This window comes from Lichenostomus cassidix, chromosome 2 (genome assembly GCF_008360975.1).
Source record: "Lichenostomus cassidix isolate B80296 chromosome 2, HeHo_3.0, whole genome shotgun sequence".
Lineage (NCBI taxonomy): Eukaryota > Metazoa > Chordata > Aves > Passeriformes > Meliphagidae > Lichenostomus > Lichenostomus cassidix.
In genome coordinates, this window is record NC_139482.1 from 63,575,640 (window position 1) to 63,594,849 (window position 19,210).

Sequence of the window (19,210 nt, forward strand, 5' to 3'; positions counted from 1 at the left end):
CAAGTGACTCGACAGTGGAAAAGATTGACAAGAACTCTTTAATTGTTAAAATGTCCAGTATCTCGTGCAAAATCCTCTCAAGACTACTGTTTAAAAGAAAGCATTGAGTCATTTGCCTACGTGGAAGGAGGCAGTGCATTCTCTGAACAAATAACAATAACTCTATGTTTTGGAGAGCAGGCTAAAATTACCTAAAAATTAAAAAAAAAAAAGAGTAAGAAAGAAAAGCTGTATCTATTTATTTTCATTTTATTTTCACTAATATCCATGTCCTTATCCAGACAAGATGCTTAGCAAGCTCTTCAGAAAATGCTGCTTGAATTGGAAGGGTAAGCACACCTGGAGAGCTCACACACAACAGTGACATTACCGACCGAAGCCACACAATTCCTCACTCAGGTGAAGCCATGAATGCATACGTAGGAAGGTTAGGCCTCAAGTGTGGTTTCTGAGATCCATTCTGGATGCCTTCAAACGTGCCCAATGTTCAGTCCCTCTGACAGACTCCGTGGTCATTACCCAGGTCTGCCTAAAATGAAGCAGGGCTGTTGCCACCTTCACCCCAACACAAATGCAAAAGCCAGAAAGACAATGGGTGTGAGTATGAGATGCTCTGTCTGTGGCTGCTCGCTGCACAGTGCCAGGTCACGTCTCTTTCACATGTTACTACTGTGAGCTCCTGTCTGTCTCCTCCAGTGACAGAGAGAATGTTTGTAAGCAGGCAGTGTCTATGCCAATAACTTTTACTTCACTTGCTTAGTCATACAGTGGGCTTGATTTTGATAATTTCATAGAGAAAATAAGAACTAACTTATGAGGTCAACAGAGGTACCCCAAACTCAGTGATTAAAATGTTCAAAAAAAAGAAGTTAAACCAAATCTAACCTAATCTAAAGTCCACAAATGCAATACTATACTTCAAGCTGAGCTGATACAGAGAAAACATCATTTTAGTATTATAGTCCTGTCACACCTCTGTACCAGACTTAACTAGGTTACATTTTTGATCCAAAATGTTTGCTCAACGTCAAACATACACTCTCTCACATAATTGCAGAAAATGCCAGCTGCTAAAATACCCAAGGTGACTTAGCAATACGTTGAGGCTAACACATAGGATTTGACCAATGTGCTATAAACAATTACTTCTTCTAATCAAGAGATATAAGCTTTTCCAGCAGTAATCACTTCTTCAAATAAACACGTTTTCATACAACCCAAGCTAATCCTGAAAAAAATTAAATGCTTTGTGGAAATTATAATGTCATCGCAAAAAACTTCCTTCTATTCGATCTCCGAAGTCAACAGCTGCCACCAACTCAATTTTCTTCCAAAACAGAGAGATGTGGTGTGCCAGCACACAGGTACTTTGTGTGGTTTTTCACTCTCAAGAAGTTCTTACTGCTCTGAAGTTACATTCACCCCCACCATTCAAGCTTATTTGGAAACTGTAACAGGCTTGTCCTTGCACGTTAACTACTTGCCTAGGCACCTTCCCTCTAAAACACAGCACCGTTCCCCACAGCCACAATAAAATGTAAATGATGTGCTGCATACTTTTCAATGACATGCTGTATACATTAAAAAGTTATACTGCAATGGAGACTTTCTGATCAGCCCAGCATAAATAAGAACGCTACTGTAATTAAGCCTTCTGATTGTAAATTTAAAAAAGAAACACTTTGATTTTCTGCAAGCAATCACTATATTTAATTTTCTTTTATTTAAAGACACAGGCAATTTTATTGTGACCCTTTATCTTTTTTTTTCTTAAAGCAATAGCAGTATTGCCAATCCCAAGCACTTAAAAATCATAGAACAGGTCCAAAAACCCAGGCTGGCTTAATGACAATCAGATTAAAGAAATAAAATAAAAACTTATGTTCTTTTTATTGGCAGTATGATTGTTGAGTCTTGGGACTTGGTCTTTTCAAGTTATTTTCCAGAACCATATAGGAGGAGGAGAGACAAGAAAGGGACAGCAGCAGACTGATACACATGCACTTTTACACCTTGTCTGGCCACAGCATTTCAGGGAAGAAAATCAGAAGAACTGAAAGCATTCTTCAAAACAGAGTAAAAGACACACTGATATATCAGTAGTGACTACTCAACCTGGGAACTGTTCTAATGCCAGATGAAGTTTAACGCACTAAAGAAACTCAAGACGGCGGAAAAGCCAAGCAGGTGGCAAGCAACAAGAATCCTGAAAATGTTCATAAACAAGCAGGAAGGATTTATACAATTTTACACGTGGCATTTTGTAACAAAAATCAAAGTCTGCCAACTTTTCCATTCATATGAACATCTTCCAGTAACTGAATATACTCTGACCTCAGGTGAGCATAAAACCACTCATCTGGAACCCTCTTGTTCTATAAGTCTCTGAACTGAGTCACCAGAGTTAAAAGAATTTTTCTGAGAAGAGTTTCTCAAGGACCTCTACTGCCAGGCAAGGGAAGTACAAACCTATCACGGGTAGATAATCACACAGACACTTGGAAAGGTGCGCAAGGTTACTTAAAGCCCAGAGCAGACAGTGTACACCTGTTAAAGGAAATAAAAAGCATTGCATTCTCACCTTATTGGCAGTGCATAACTGTATGATGAAGACAACAATGGCGGTGGTCACTGTCCTACGGGGTCAAGAATAAATTCACAGCTTGTATTGCTTGCCCATCTGGCTTGGCCTGCAATGTGACTGTTGATCCAGGAGTTGAGGAGATAGAAACCAAAATAAAGAGAAACAAAAACACAGTTAAGAGTCAAACTATTTACAACATGCTAAGACATCCCAGTGAAGACTGAGAGAGGCTGCTTTTACTATTACTCAAGCACAAATAAACTATAGATTTAATCCTGCAGACAGAGCTCCCACAGTACAGAGCTGAGCCCATTTATTCAGAGTGCTCTTTTCCTAAATGTGATCTTAATGAGGTGAAGAATCATGAGCGAGTGGAGATGACTGTCTTTACTGCCAACAGAACATACTTTACTTGAGAAGCAGTAATATCCTGAAAACACACTGCTGCATACCACACACTACTACTAGGTGAATACTATATACTACTACTAGGTGAAAAATAACCACCTATTGGAATGTGACTTTACCTTGTACACTATTTTGTCATTAAAGGTGGTAGAGTCAGTGCCTATTACTGTAAATTCACAAATAATATAAGATAAACTCCACCAATGTGGGCATTTTTATTATTTCAGTAATTTTGCTCAGCAAAATCATGAAAAGCCAGCACTGAACTTCTGCTGACATCACCTATTAAACAAATACATTTGGGTTTTTCATTTGGAATCTCACCAAATATTTTTATCACTCTTGGTACAATAAAAGGATTTAGTGGGACCATTTCTCCCTCACTGAGAATAATTTCTGTTGTTTCAGTTTATGAGCATACTTACTTGTTCCTATTTAGGGAAGGATTTACACGCATACTTAACTCTAGATAGGTTCTTTAATCAATTCTCATTCAGCAAAATCCTCACTGGGACATGTACTAAAGAAACTTTGCAGACTGGGACCAATGCACACACACAGATTTGCATGTGTTGAACAACCACCTCAGACTGCAGCTTTGAGAGGGGAAAAAAAAAAACCTCATGAAGCATTACATTCTCAACACACACACCGAAATCAAGAAGGACTTATGGTGCCAGTTTTTGTCCTTTTGCAAAAATCAGGAATCTACAAAGTTTCTTACATTTTAAAATATTAGTCAAGCATCACCAGAGCTAAAACCAAGTAAAAATCTTCAACTTTCTTATATAAAGAATGTGAACCACTGAGTAAGACTTCAAAATGCAGTGCCTTCATCCAAATACCTATTTACTTATTTACGACACTTAGAGTCTTGCATAAAAGTAAAATGAAAGGATGAGGCCAGGATTTTCACTTTGCAAAGCTCAGGCTATTGAAGTCACTGGAATATAGTGAGCCAGTTCTTTGCAATGAAATATTTACCTGTGCCAAGCCTGCCATAGTCCTGTTTCTTGTTCTAATTATATCTTTAACTGTTAATGCTGAGTTGGTTACAGCCATCTCAGAAGAGACCTGCAACTAAAATCTTTTGTCTGGACTCTCTGAATTGCACACACTGTAACCGTACAGTTCTCCAGAACAGCCAAATCACTCACAACCTGCGTGGTTATAGCTGAGGCTGTCACACAGCCCGGCTTCTCTCAAGCATCACCGGCGTCAGCTGCCTCACACGCTGGAGTAGGTTTGCAGCCAGCCATTGCTTCAGACCATCTATGCAATCCTGACACGCACTTCCTTTACAGCCTGCCATACTTCTTTATTGTATTTCCCCCTCAATTAGTACATCACAACAAAAGCAGTGTGTGTATGAACAATGACAAAGATCATCCTGACTATCATCTGCTACGATGTGCTACTAAACTTCAGCAAGGGGATTTTGTTTGACTAGCTACTTGATTTTGTTTTACTAGCTACTTTACTAAAACAATTTCAAAATTCTAACGTTTAAATCCTTAGTTGCTTTTCAAGTGACTGCATTCAAGTGTCTATTCTCTTAATTAATGGGAAACTAGGCCACTGGATCTATTACATAAAAAAATTTTGTTAAGTGAAATTCCAGGTCTCTTGTAAATGTCTTTTAAAACAAAACTAGTTTTTTCAACCTTTCCAAATAGATTCAATCAGACTAGAAAAGGAAAGCAAAGTTCCACTGTTTATTCTGAGGAAAGTTTTTTTAACTATGTATATATGGCCTTTTTGAAAATAATTACTTTCTAACACTCTTAGTCACACAGGTAATAAGGAGCATGCAGCACACAAAGTCTCACACTACAGGAGTCATCCTGCTGATGACTATTACACTCTCTCCAGCCAGTCCTCCTAACAACCTCGTCTATTTCAAGCCACCTCCTCAGAATGGAGGCCCAAAACAGAGGCGGCCACACCGAGCACAGGATATTCTCTCCTAACCAGGACAAGTTAGCTGAGGCACTGCAAAGTTGCGCTTCAGTGCAGGAAATTGCCTGCAAATACCCCGTCTCCTCACCCTGCCAAGAAGTAACATCCCTGCTCAGCAGGCAGGCTGAGACCTGCAAACTCATTACACCAAACCCAAGACTGCCAGCTGCCTGTCACCACAAGAGCTGAACCATCAACGGGCATTTCTCATTGCTTCCTCCTCCAGCTCCAGTACTTTACCGTCAGAACGATTAAAATATCTATTTTACTGTGATATTTCTGGATTGCTTTATGTTCCAGCCTGGTACTACAAACGCTCAGGAGCTGTGGGTGCTGATGATTTCTCATCACTGAGATACAAAATCCTCCAGGCCAAGTTCAATATTAGTGTAAGTGCCCCCAAGATTTGTGACTGGAATAGGGGTGTTACCCACTTCTGCAGACACTTAATGCAGCTCCTTACACAGGCAAAAATCCTATTTAAGCCCACAGTGCTTTCTGCCGTGAAAAGTAATATAGTGAAAATAGCAGTGATATGCAGCAGATCACTTTCTGAGCTCAGTTACTCTACTACATGCCTGGATTAAGTCCAATAAATGGAGTTATTAGAGATATACACCCATGTAAGTGGCTCACAATTCCATCCCCTGGAGTTGCTCCAGATTTATGACATTAGAACACAGTGCCAAATTTGGTGCATTTAAAAAATTATACCTACATTTGTGGAAGAGTGGCTTAAAAGAGTGATGTCCAAACACAGAGAATGAATACAAGTATACTCAGCTTAGCGAAACATGTTTTTAAGAGCAACATGCAGTTCAAAGCTAATTATATTACATATTCTTTGAAGGCATTATAAACTGTGTCAGTAAGTCTCCTGCTCTGTGGATGTATTTTGATGAGCACAAATGCAAAACAAAATATCCACACTAGAACTAAGTGTTTGCTGAGGCAAAAATGGTTTTTAATAGTATATACTTAGGATTTTATCATGAGAAACTGCAGTCAGCTTTCACTTAAAACACAAAAGGGCCTAGACCTGGCTAAGAGCTATAAGAAGGCTTAACAAATCTAGAGTGACAATACTGACATCAAGTATCACCGATTTTCATTTTGCCAGCCAGAGGGTGTAAAGTACAGTACGTGAGTGGGGAATAAAAAGCCTGTGGCCTTTAATGAGAATGCTGGAATGGGAACTGTTAACAAACACTGCTACAGCCACCAAAGAGTTAAACTAGACAGATAGGGGTGGGGGGGAGGGGGGGGGAAGGAAAACAAAAAGGAAAACTGTGAAGAAACTTTTATGTAAGCTTGCACGACAAAAGCATTTTTACGAAGTCCCACACCTTCCTTTATTTGCTAATAATACACACAAGTGCAACTGACGATTTGGCTGACCTGCTAAGCATGCCACGTACGGTCCCATCTGCCTGACACCCCAGCGGGGAAAAAACACCCTTCCCGAGAAGTTCAGCCATTCGGAACCCACCACCGGCACCTTTCAATTTTCGGAAAGCCCGAGGCAGTGGCCGCGCCGGCCGTACCCCACCAACGCGGCACACGCGGGGCTGGCGGTAGACCGCTGGGTCGCCCGCCAGCCACACACGCACCTGGCTGGCCGGTGAATACGGTGAATCCCGTCTGTTACCATGGCAGCCTGATCTAATTACATGACTGATCGGGCCTGGAGTAAGCGCGCTGAAAGCCTGCACCGCTGACATGTCGCTACATGATGAGAGAGACAGACAGACAGCCGAGCGCGGAGGAAAGCCTATGGACCTCTGCCTTACGTAAAAAGTGAGGAGATTACAGCCACCCTTTCAAAATAGCTGCTGCGTGTAAAATACCGGGTCTGTTTTACGAACAAATTAGGTGCAATAACGTACAATTACTACTGTTATCTTGCAGCATCACAAAAATAACTACGGCGCAATATTTTCCCCGGCCATTCTCAATTTCCCTCTCCCCATTCATAACCCTTGCTCCATATGATATAACGGCACCGTCTGCATCACCCGAACAAAAATAGATTAACATGAAGCCAGGATTTTCCTTTAGGGGATGGTTTCATTCGAAACTGAAATTAAAAGTCCTTGACTTATCAGTGTGTCAGCAAAGTAACTCAGTATGCCTGACCGTATCTGACACGTAAAGTAACCATTACTGCATAAAATACATAACCATGAGCGTTAAAGTGTAACCTGTGTTACTGAGTATGAATTTCTTTACTGTATGAAAGGGAAAAGGTCTCCGGCAAAGGTCATCTACCTGTACACCCTTCCCGACCTGTACACAGAAATCATTTGTAAAGAGGAAGGTTTTACAAACCTAGATTTCTTCGACTGGTCGTAAAATGAATGCTTAAAATTTTTCCCCAATTCTATCTAGAGTTCGGGCTCATGGGGGAGAGATGCTGCTCGGAGGAGTCCCTATTACACAGCATACGGTAAACAAAATAAAAATAGCCTGTCGCTCTCGTTGTCTACACAGTGCATTATATAACGGGCTTCCGACTTGTTTTCTTTTCTATTATTACTCTTCAGTAATTCCTCCTCTTCAATAACATGTAAATCGCTCCCAATTCTGTCATTTTATTATTATCGCTATTACTATTACAGTAAGAGCTACCGCTTTTCCAGCACGCTTTAATTTAGACTTTAATATTCTCAGGAATCACACTGACGGATTCAGCACCCACAACCGAACACGGGGTCATTTATTTGTTTTTCTGCCGGTAAATTACGATGCTTTAAGGTAAAAAAAACCCCAAAAACAAAAAACCAAAACCAAAAAACCCCACCAAAAACCAAACCACCACCAACCAGCCCCAAACCCCCCGCAACCCAACCACCCCCACACGACCCACGCAAACCCGGAGGCGGCGAGGGATCGGTGAGCGGCAGGAGGGCAGCGGCCGCCGCTGGAAGCGAGCGGAGCCCCGGGGCGGCGGCGGTGGGGAACCCCGGCCCCGCTCCCCCCGGAACGCCGTCGGTAGGACCCCACGGCCACGGGCGGACAGCGGGGCGGCGGCGCCCCGGCGCCCCCCTTCCCCCATCCCTCCCTCCCTGTCCCTCCCGGCAGTACCGGGTGGCGTCTGCAGCCGGCCTGGGCCCTGAGTGAAGCGGTGTGGGGCTGCTGCCGGGCACATCCCAGCGCCAGCGCCGCCTCCCCCGCCGCCGCCGCCTCCTCCTCGCTTCATTCACCCTCCGGCAGCCGCCCAGCCCCGTACTACATACGCCGTGCGGCGGCGGCGACCGGCTCCGCGCTGCGCCCTGCCGGGTCCGCCCGGCGTACGCGCCCCGCACGGCCCCCCCCGCACCGCGCCGACCGCGCACGCACACACACACACGGCACCGCACCGGCACCGCACCCCCGCACACATACACACACACACGGCACCGCACCTCCCGCACGCACACAGACAGCACCACACGCACCGCACCGATACCGCACACACGCACCGCAGCCCCCACGCACACGCACACACACGCACCGCACCGGCACCGCACACCCCCACCCCCCCGCACACACGGGCACACGCGCAGTCTCACACACCCCGAGGCCGCCGCCGCCGCACCGGGGGCAGCCGCGACTCGCAAAATGTCCACCGTCCCCGCGGCCACCCACACCCCGCCCGGGCCGGGGGGAAGCGGGAGGGAGGGAGGGAGAGGGGGGTGAGGAAGGAGGAAGGAGCGGGCCGGGGGGGGTAGGGCTGTACGAGCAGCTCCCGCTGCGGGGCCGCCCCGGTCCCCCGCTCCCTCCCGTGTTCCCGCATCCCCGCTCCGTTCCCTGCGCGGCGCCCTCGGCCATTTCGCGGCCGCCCCCCTCTCCCTCCCTGCCTTCCTCTCCCTCCCTGCCTTCCTTTCCCCTAAGGGCCGGGCCCGCAGCGGCAGCGCCTGCGGGCCGGGCTGGGCCGGGCCGTGGCGGTCCGGGGCAGCCGCAGCGAGGCGGGCTGCAGCCCCGTGGCGGGGTGCGCAGCGCGCTCCCCTTCCCCCTCAGCCCCGTGTTTTTCCAGCTGGAAATCGCCGGCGGTTTGCAGTCTAAACAAGGGAAGAAGCCGGGGGCGGGTGGGGGGAGGCAGAAAGCAGAGGAGGAAAAAAAAGCCACTTACTGTAAAGTGTCAATGGAGGTGGGGTTGGCGGGGGTGGGGGGTCAGAGAGAGACTCGCACAGAAATGTCTTCCTAGCTGATCACGGGGCTTAGGTCTGCTTTTTGTTTGTTTGGCTTTTTTCCTTCCCCCTGCAGTGACACAGGTCCGAGATGTGTCCACCACTGTAGTAGAAATGATGTCTGCGGTACAGCGCTCGCTCCCTCTCCGCTCTCCAGCATGTAAATGGGTAATAGAAGCCAAATATGGAGCAGTTGGCTGCCTCTGCAACAGCTCAAGGATCCTACTTCATGCAAAAGGCGGGGGGGTGGGGGGGGAGAAGGGAGGAGGAGGAGGCAAGGCAATACTCTGGCAGGCGGCCAAGAGAGCCACACAGATTATTGCATACGCACGGCACCGCCGGGCCAAGGCGGCCTTTAACCCTTTGTGGGCCGCCGCACGCTGCCCGGGGGCGGGGAGGGGGGCTGGGGGCTCGCCTCGACACTTACCTCCTCCTTCCCCTTGTAACACTTCAAAGGCCAGGCTGGCTCTCTACGGTGGGATTAATCCCTGCGCACGCCAGTGTTCCAGAGAAGTCCCCGCTCCTGTAGCAGGCTGCGTCGCGGGGCTCTCAAATCACTTTGCAGGCGGAAAGAAATGAGATGGGGAGGGGAAAAAGAAAAAAAAAACAACCCCAAACCTATATTGTTTAAGGGGGAAGAAACAGACAGCTAGCGACGCGTACTGTCCTTCAGAAATGGCAGGGAATGCTGGTTTAAAGGATGCATGGAAATCGGTTGTTCAGTCAAGGCTGGTCTGTCTCTCTAAGGGAGGAAATAAAACTGTGCTGGAAACCAGGGAATGCTCTGAAGCAGCCTCTGCGAGAGTCAAAAGAGGGTGATTTTATTTAAGATGCCATATTGCATTTCGTTGTGGAGAACTGTGAAGTGATTTAGAGCAAGAGCCTGCATCCCACTCCCTTTTTCTGAATTAGTTTTATTTATCCGGATCTTTGGCATATGCTTGAGTTGCTTTGTAGAAAGTACCTTCCACTTCATTCAGACCAAAGAGGCTCTGACTCATACCGTCACTGAACTACAAGACAGGCAGGGCTGAACCATGCATGTTTGGGTACTAACTCCCTCTGGATTCCTCAGCACTGGTTTCATCAGAGATCCCTCTGCATCTCTCCCAGCTGTATGCTCCCAGCTGACCACTGTCAGCCTCTCCCAAACTTCCCTCCTACCCCCTGCCCCCACCAGCTATGGCAATTTATGCTCCCCTGGCACTCCAGCATCACTGTGTTACTCTCTTACTTTCCTCAATGCAGGTGCCTGCAAGTGCCATAAACTGTGGTGATGGGCAAGTAACAAGCACAGATGCAAGGCAGAGACTGGAGAAAATACCCTCTTTCTGGACTGTCTCAGTCTGGTCTTCAAGTTAAAAAATATAAGACAAAACATCAATTTGCCAAGCTAGGTGCATCTTAGAGAAATAAATTATGAAAGCAATGAATGGCATGAATGCAGCCAAAGGACAGTGGGATGCTATGCTTGCATGCAACCCGACAGTAGTCCTAAGAAGCCATTCACTCTCTGCTTTGGCATCAAGAAGAGAAGTAGAGCACAGAGGCCCCTCCCCACCCCAAGGACATTGCAAAAAAAATGTTGCACAAATAGCAAAGGCTGTTACACGCCACCTCCAAGGAGCTGGACACTGTGGGGTCACAGGCCTCAGAAAGCCCTGAGATGTGCACTCTATATAACATGGTCATCCAGATCAGGCTGTTTATTGCAGCTTGTACCAATTTGCCATGACAATAAGCTCCAAGGTACCAGGTTTCTGGCAGGTATACTTCCTGTGTATCCATTATATATTAGCATTAGGTTTTAGCTAAAAATTAAATCTAGTATTAGAGTCTAGATGCAAAGTCCCCTAGGATTCAGCCTGACATTATGCAGATCAGCAAAGTAGTCCCTTCTATAAAGGACTGTACCAGCTCAATGTAATTGTTAAAGAATATAGTAATAACATTGTAAGCTGCAGCATTCTGGATTTAGAGTTGATACTGTAATATATACTACATTTATGAAACATAAGGATCTTTTACTTCAGCACCTCCTGTATCTTTAGTTTGGGTTCAGTATGAAAATCAACATGATTTTCTGTTCTAGCAGTGATCTGGAGACAGAAGCAGGCCAAGATATCTGGACAAATGTGCTGCTCAGTACTACAAGAGAGTGAATCCACAGCAGCAAAGCAGACAGCAAAATTATATTCACCCAGCTAATGTAAGGTTCATTGATTTAATAAAAGGAACCAAGGGAAAGAGACAAAGACTGGAGATTACTGAAAATCAAGTGAAAGCCCTGGAGAAACTGAAAACCCATCATCAAGGTTCAATTCAGAGTAGAAGGCATTCTGTCTGCCACCTTTTTTATTCCAGTAGTGTTATAACAGAGTGTTACCTCAGGAGAAAGGAATCTTTCCTTCTCAAACATTCACCTTGCCAAGAGGTGTGGCACACGCAGAGAAAGAGAAGCCACATTCATGCTGAAGCAAGCTTTGGGCAACTTTCCCTTCTGCAGCAGGCTCATGTAAGAGGCTTGTGTGTTCCTCCACTTTGTGGCTATAGTGTTTGCCTCGACGACCCTTATTTTTTGCCACACTCCATGCTCTAGGCTTTTACATCTTTGTCTGTGTTTCTGCTTCAGAGTAGAAAAGAGGCCCCCAAAATGTAAGTCCATTGTAAGTCAAAGCAATAGTGCTTTCCTGAGCCAGCAGACACTTAACCAATGGCTCTGGGAAGTGCCACAACCAACACCAGCCACGTCAGGTTCATAAACCACTTTTACCTCCGTTTTGATACATGTTGGTTGCATTACCACACAAGGGATGAGGGGACTATGACTCTCCGAACATGGCCTAACACACAGGATATACAACCATGTCACAAGATGTCCTTGTCCCTCTACAGCTCCCCTGCCCAGGGCCTACACTGATCCTCAATATATTCCCTCCACAAAGAATTCCACAAAACATGGAGGTGCTGATAAAGGCAGTGAGTGGGACACAAGAATCCACATAGACCCAAGCATTTTTATTTACTGCCGGTGACGTGCTGAAACTGATATGACTCCCAGGAGAATATAGTACTAACCAAGAGATACTAAACAATTTAAACAATTTGACATGCAAGATGCACACTGTCTAGAAGAAACTCTGTTTCAATTCACTAGTTGTGATATGTCATCTACACAGCATGTTTTATACAATTAATAGTACTTACAAAAAATGGGAGAATAAGAGGCATAATAAGTTGGACTTTTTTTTTGTTAAACATTTAACATTCAGGGAAATGCAGTGGTTGAGAATGTTTTGAGTGTGAAAATCTCACAATTATTGATCATTACAGTTCAAGTCTTCAATCTGTCATAAAATGACATTGTTGGTCTCATTACAGCCTCTAGTGGACAGTAGTAATCCACCTCACAGACCTGTCATACAATTTGCTCAAATGACAAGTGTTATCTAGGCAGAGGTTACTCTAACAGAACAGGAACATACAGGTCATTCTTATCCCCCAGCAAAAAGAATTTTTTTATACAATTAAAGGTTTGCTGTCACTGCTTGTAGGGTACCTCACTTTATACTTCAGGTTTACAAGCATTGGCTTGTAAATAAACAGAGAACTTCTGCTATTCACTTCAGCTTTCTGACAGCTTTCATAAAAACTAAATTCATCTCAAATATTTTTATAACAGAAAATATTGGTTGCCATGTTTTTGGCTTAAGTAAGATGTTTTTCATCCAACTCAGAATCCACCGACTGTCCAATTCACCTCCTATCTATTTACAGCCCTCTCACGTTCAGATAATTTTTGCTAATGCAGTTATTTTCATTATTATTTCAGACATATCCAGCTGATTTAAGGTATTCTAACAGCTTTAACAAATGAGAAACTATAATTTGGATTACAGATGGCTAATTAAGGTATGCTTTCCTCATTTAAAATTAAAAATGTACACGATCTGAACAATAATGTGTTTGGACTGCATTCTTTAAGTACCACTTGTGTGAACATAATAAAATATGACTAATGCATTTATTTTTTGTGTGTGCACTTAGAAATGAGTGTATCCCCGTCAAAACAGAGATGTTGATGATGTTCTTAAGAACTCTGTGATTGTCTTCAGGTGCAAGGAAATTAAACAGGTAGACACAGAGAGCCAATGCTGTCTCTTTAAAGCTACAAGTATCTCAGGCAAATTAACATATAGTGAAAGCAGAGCAAAGCATTCATGAAAACTAAGCAAGTATGTAGTACTACACTGTGACTTAAAGAGAAAAATCTTATTGTTTAAAATGGTGGTCCTTTGCAAGTGAATTCAAAGGAAAAGCTGCCGTTAAATTTTTTATTTTACCACCCTGTGGCTAGGTAGGGGTTGTAGGGTGATGAAGAAATCATTATTTGTCATGCCTTACAGTATAGGTAATGGGCTATGTAGGTTAAAAAAATGTTTACCTTATGATTGTCTTAAATTTTTAAAAGAAGCAATCAACTTCTCTTTAAATAACAATAGCTTCAGGGGCTTTAAAGTAACAACAGGTCCTTAGATGGAGATCTGAAATAAGATGCTATCTTCTTGTTGTTGCTCCTTTAAAACCCAGCAAGGCAATTCATCAGGGAATTAAGAAAACTGAGGACTTTTCCAAAGTCTTGAAATCGAGTCTGATTTAGTCTTTTGAATAAGAGGTCAGTCAGTTACAGGTCACTGCTCTGGAAAGAAGACCAGCTAACCTACCAGTGACCACACTGGGATGGAGCACAGCCACAGTTAGCCCTATAAGCTGCTGCAACAGTGACCAGTGGAAAATAAAAGTGCTCAGCCCTTCTCTAGGGGTGCTCAACTGGTCTAGGCACCTATCAAGTAATAAGAATTATGACCTATTAGATGCTTTATGACCAGTGCTCCTAAGCTGCCTAAGGTCTCAATCTGTGTCCTGGCCTTCGTGTATCTCCCCTGACACTGCAGCTACCCCTATGACTGGTGTGAGCAGAAGAGCCAAGAACAAATAGAAACTAAACTCTGTCTTATTCTTAGAAGTCATCATTTCACCTTGGGGTTAAAGTACACCAGCAGGGCACAAGAGGGGAAGCTCTACTCTACAGAAATGCTTTGTTTCTAGTGCTGTTAACAAGGATTAACATTCAACCAACCTCAGGAGAATTTGCCGGCTGCTGTCTGGGAGAGGTTTCTCAAGTGCTAGCAGGGAACAGCCAGAGGCCACATGTTGTCCCATCCCTTTAAATTATATTTGGTACAGAAACTTATCTGGGAGTTCACTTACCAGTTTCTTTTCTGTCTGTTAAGGGCGTTATGGTCTAGATAGATTAGATTGGCATCTACTCTGTAAACACTTAGGGTTGGGAAATAACTCTTGACCTTTCTTCAAACATCTTATCTGCATATAAGGCAGTGTGGTTTCCAAAACCTGTTAGTCTCTCTGACCAATGCTATACGCATTTTGATAAGTGCAATGAGTCTTTATGGGAGGAGGGGAATGGGGTAAAATGGACTGGTTACCTGTTTGAATAGACGTAGGAATTGAAAACATGTATTTTTGACTCCTAAATCATTTAATGGCCCCAATTGAGTTGTTCTGGTCTATTGAACAAATCTTTCCTACCTCTAGGAACACTGACCTATCAGACCTCCAGAGCCAATGTGCTCAATCCTGCTGCCAAGTCTGCTCTTTTAGTTAACACACTAAAAATCTTTATGTTTTGTTGATAGAATACACAATTTATGAATGACAGCTATTTTTCACTCTCACTGTCTCTACCTCTTCACGAAATATGATACATGTGGGCCTGGGCCCCAAAGCTGTCATGCAAATTCAGAAGTCTGGTTTACCATATTCATCCAAGATGGGTAAGTCTGGGTTCATGCCTTGGTTTCAAGACTGAGAAGTGCAAGGTGCTTCACGTTCAAGACCAAAGTTATTTTGTATCTATACTTTCTTCAAAAAGAAAATCAATAACTAATACAGTATTAACCAGAAAGACAGTAATTGTTCTGAAATATAGGCATTGTTTACACAGGAAAGAGCTGTATTTCTGTGTTTTCAAAAGGTATCATATAGCAAAGAACTGCAGTCACGTTATGGACAGGAATGAAGACTTTGAATGGTTCATAAACATAAAAAAAATTTAAATGGGATAATTTTGGTATGAAATAATTGCTATATTCCCTTATATTTGACCCATAGTTGGAAAATCACCAGGCAGAGAGGGACAAGAGGCATGACAGTGTATTGCCTGGAGGGTAGGAAATCCTCAGCCTGCAAGGTTCTGACCAACAACCTCGGTGAGCATGGTAAACATTTACCTTCAGTTTATCCAATTACAAGCTGAGAGGGTATTTTTCATGTTTCTTCTTCAATGTGACAGGTGTATGTCCACAGAACCCTAAAACTCCACAGTTTAAAAAAAAATGTCCCAGGAAAAGTGACAGGAGGCCTGAGGTAGGATATTACTTTAAATCAGAGTTATTTCAGCTTGTGCAGACTATTTTATAACTAGACTGGCATCACTTTGACTTCATACAGAAGCGGCATCTTTCCCTCAGAGATCTGCCAGATCCTCCTGTTCTCTCTTTATCCTTCAGCAGAGGCCTTTCTACTAATGGCAATAATGGTTCTCATATTGACTGAGATGTCATATCATGTCTCTCTCTTTCACCCTGCCCAGTTTTTTCACAGAAGAGCTCGCATTTATATCTGTCTTACTCTGCTTGATCTGTCCTTGGTCTGCTCTTATATCATCCTCATATGATATTATCAATTTATATTTAAGGTAATGAAAGATACCTATTCAAAGCTCCACAAGCCCTGAGACATAGCAGGAAAACACAACACTGTGAAAGAAGTTTTATCAAAAGGAACTTACCTGGGCAACCAGGTAGACCAGAAACACCTGCCTGCTGAATTCCCATCTCTAGTGTTCTGAAATGTGTGGGATTTTGCCTCAGGGTCTCTTCAAAGATTATAAAATTCAAACTCTTGTGAAGTGTTGGTTCTGTTGCATGAATAGATTTGCTCATGCATGGACTGCTTTGTCATGGGGTCAAGTATAGCCAAGAGACTGGAGTGGACACTTGGAGGCAGGACAATCTCACAACCAGCTTTGCTACTCAGGAGATCCTAGTTCTGAAACGTTTCTCACTATAGAGTTTTCACACTTTATATTCTCACAGAGTTGCAGAATCATTAAGGTTGGAAAAGACCTTTAAGATCACCAAGTCCAAATTGTCAGCTCAGCACCACCACCATGTTCACCATTAAACCATGTCAAGTGCCATAGCCATACATTTTTTGAAACTTTCCAGGGATAGTGATTACACCTCTTCCCTTGGCAGTCTGTTCCAATGCTTTTCGACTCTTTCTATAAAAATATCTTTCCCAATATCCAATTCTAACCTCCCCTGGTGCAACTTGAGATAATTTCCTCTTGTCTTGGGAGTCCTCTCATCTTCTTTGTGCAAGAGGACATACAAATGGCCACATAGTGGCTGTAGGACAACAGTGGTCATAAGCAGATGCTTAAGGAAACATGGGCATTATATACTACTGTCGCTGTTGAGCCGCTAGCAGAGTAAAGAACCCAGTTATCAGTGGCAAGAAGGAAAGACCTTTATTGTTTTGATTTCATCATATATATAGTTTTCAAAGGTCACCCAGATTGGTCAGTCAGAAACCTCCCCCTAGGCCTGATTGGCCAGGCCTGCACCGTCCAGATCTTGGGACACTGTTTTTAATAACATCCAAACTTTATCTTTATTTATAAAACACAAAAGGAATTCTCATAGGAAAGACCTGTGCTAGCCACATACTACTTCCTCCACATACTCCAGCCTCACACTATTTTCAGCTTAAGGGACCCTCTGAGCAGGATGTGGTTTCTACGCATTTAGTGACCCTCAATGGATTTATCTCCCAAGACGTGTACAGTCTTCTCCGTCAGCATCTGTAAATTGTAGATATGTGCTATGTCACATTGAACAGGTCGAGTCTCTGATGCAAGAAGAATCCCCTCATCCTGCCTGCTTCATTCAGAGCTCCTAGCTCTTGCCCTGAGACAGAGAATGGCCAATCCCTACCCATACTCTCAATGCTACACAGATCTTTGCAGCTATCTATCATATTCCACCTTCTTCCAAGCTGGAAAGCTTGTTACCAAAACCAGTCAGTTAAAGTCTTCACTGGTTCTGCTGCAATTCTTACCTGATTTTGAGTCCCTCTGTCTTGGTCTTAGTCCTGAGACATATTCATTCCCTCTGTTTTTCTGCCTGTAGAAAAGCAATAGTAAAAATTGTCCTTTTATTCCGTGGAACAGTGGTGACAGAGTGAAGTACAAGTATTATTACTATAAAACCAAGACAGAATGCTCTCTTTTCCCAAGGCTTAGCCAAGGTCTCAGAAAAGCAACAATTCCACATATCAAGGACAAGAGAAAACAGTATTAATGTAAACAAAAATAAACCCATCATTCTATCTACATTATTTTCATACTTGTTTAGCAACACAGACTGACTAAAACCCTACCCATGTCATAAACTACCTCTGTCAACCAATCAATTCCAGTGGACTGGAAAAAATCCAAATTGATGGGACATCTCCCACCAATCTCAGGAGATTATTTAACACACTTACATGCATAACAGATCTGAAAAATATGACATGCTATAAAGTGGGATTGCCAGATGGTTTTCCTGCCATTTATTGGTCTCTCCTCTTTCCATGATCTATCTCACTTCTTAGGACCTATATATTAAGTCATTTCTCTCCCTTACTTGGCCCATCTTCAGTAAGGTGTGTAAACTTGGTGTCTAATTTAAGGTGTACAAGTTGTCCCGTTGTCTTAATGGCTCTGAATCATACATTTAAAGTGAGCTTTGTGCTTGAGGGTATGGTCTCATGAACATGTTATAGTGAGGCATTCAAGGGTGTGGATTTACAGGGCACGAGCTACTCTACAATAACTGCACAGATGAACACCCTTTGCCTGCTGGTAAATGCAAAGCAGGTTAGTCTGGAGAGAGTCTCAGTCAAGATCACCTCTGCACCCTACAATTGCTTTTCCTGCTATTCCCTGAATGCTGTTCTTTTTGCAGTAAACATGATAGTTGCATATAGAGCCACCACCACCTCCCTCATCTCCAGTGATCCACCTCCAGACACAGCTCAAAGCATACATTTTCTTAATATACCCCAAAATCTTGCAAATTGTCATATTAAAGAGACCTTGTCATGCTTGCTGTGTTATGACTGCAGCCTTTTTTTTATGTTGATATGACAGGATATATTTTTTGCATCATGTATCACAATATATGTCCTCTAATTCTTGAGCCCTCCTGTTTCCCCTTGCTGGTTAAAAATATATAGCAGGGGGGAGCAGAGAGGTTGGGAAAGGGCAAGCAATTCCTCAAACAATTCTGAGTCAAACCAGGAATCCACTTTGGGAAGAGGGAGGGGACAGACCTTGTGAGTACTGAATACCAGCAGCTGCTGCCCCCAAGGGTATTTCTGAGAGCCTACAGGTATTGTTACACAATATATATGCTTCATAGGGTCCTGAGCAGAGTTTATCAGCTGTACAGAAATTCCTGCATAGTTTATCATCTGGGCAAGCATCCCAGCACCAGTGTTGTCTCTTGCTAGAGTCTCTTCAGAGTATCAGAGGTTCCCAGGAACATTCCCAAAAGCTTTTAGCTCAGCATGAGTCACTGCCAAGTTGAACAGTTTCTTCGAGTCCCTCGTAGCAGTCATCCTGAAAATTGCAGAAGAGAAGCTTGCAGGCTCTACAACTGTCCCTAAAAGGCTCAACTTGTACGGGAGTCGTTGTCTGGCCTCTAAAAACATTTATCTGAACTAAGACACATTTATCTCAACCTTGCACACATGTAAGGTCTTTCCAATGAGATCACAAAATCTCCTTGCAGCTAGAAATTAAAGTCTTCTCATGAAAGTTTTTCCTTTTGTAATTTCCTAAACTAATTTTTATTTTATATTCTAAAAATCCCTCAGGTCCCTAAATGAGGATCAGCACCCTTTTACTGTTCAAACTAGATACTCAAGTCAGTTATATCATGCCAGGTGTTCCCCCCAG

At 43.5% G+C, this 19,210-nt stretch overlaps 1 protein-coding gene across 27 annotated transcripts in view; it reads right to left on the reverse strand.

Moving 5' to 3' along the window:
• Window positions 1-19,210, reverse strand: part of ATXN1 (ataxin 1) — a 349,836-nt gene that overhangs the window by 214,430 nt on the left and 116,196 nt on the right. For 14 of the 27 annotated variants that reach the window (XM_085051852.1, XM_085051841.1, XM_085051838.1 and 11 more), the window contains exons 1-2: window positions 9,063-9,357; window positions 2,582-2,701 (exon numbers count right to left, since the gene is read on the reverse strand). The gene's annotated coding sequence lies outside the window, so the exon portion shown is untranslated. Of the gene's footprint in view, window positions 1-2,581; window positions 2,702-6,561; window positions 7,237-7,279; window positions 7,800-7,823; window positions 7,987-8,035; window positions 8,171-8,506; window positions 8,597-9,062; window positions 9,358-9,547; window positions 10,230-17,325; window positions 17,391-19,210 lie in introns of those variants that run through there. The other 13 variants (XM_085051853.1, XM_085051839.1, XM_085051849.1 and 10 more) reach the window with 8 other exon arrangements.